This window comes from Stegastes partitus, unplaced genomic scaffold, assembly GCF_000690725.1.
Source record: "Stegastes partitus isolate 25-593 unplaced genomic scaffold, Stegastes_partitus-1.0.2 Scaffold2022, whole genome shotgun sequence".
Taxonomy (NCBI): Eukaryota; Metazoa; Chordata; class Actinopteri; family Pomacentridae; genus Stegastes; species Stegastes partitus.
The window spans coordinates 4,938-5,726 of NW_007579753.1; positions in this window are offsets into that span (position 1 = coordinate 4,938).

The window sequence follows — 789 nt, forward strand, 5'->3', positions numbered from 1 at the left end:
CGATGCTTGTGACACATGGACTGGGTGTCGTTGAGTTATGGAGCAACAGTTTTCATTTTATAGGAGGTTTTAATAATTAAACAATAATTTATTTGAATGGTTTTATGGAAGTGTTCTGACATATTCTGTCTGTTTGTCCTGTCGTTGTGTCAGCTGGGCTGTAAACGAGACCTCAGTGTCTCTAAATAAACAAAATATGAAGCTGTGATTGGAAACATGCTACCGCTTTAGATTTACCACACATGAGGTGTTTAGTATCGGTATCGGATCGGTACCGCCGATACCAGCCTGCATTTTACTCGGTATCGGATCAGAAAGGAAGTCGGTGGTAGTGAACATCACTAATGCTGATTTCTTCAATAATTAATCAGCATCATTTAGTGATGAATTAGTAACGATGACCGTTGTTCTGTGATGATGTCGATGAGTTGGACTTCTCTGCATCCATCCCTGGACAATCAGAAGCTTCTGTTGCTGACACCAGGTTCCTCCAGAGCTCTGCTTGGAGGTCCTGAACCTCCTCAGAGTCTCTGTCATGGTGCCGTTGCTGCTGAACGCCCACAATGCTCTCTGCTGCCACCATGCGCTGTAGTCTGCAGACGCCTCCTCTGGTCTCTACAGGACTGAACAGGAAGTCATACTAATAAACTACAACAGTTATTATCACTGTGTTCATTATCATTGATAGAAAAACATTTTTATTGCTGTAAATGTAAAACGTTACAGCAGTTGGACCATAAACTAACAGAAGATGTTAATTTTCTAGTTATAGTTCCTTTTAGTCACGTT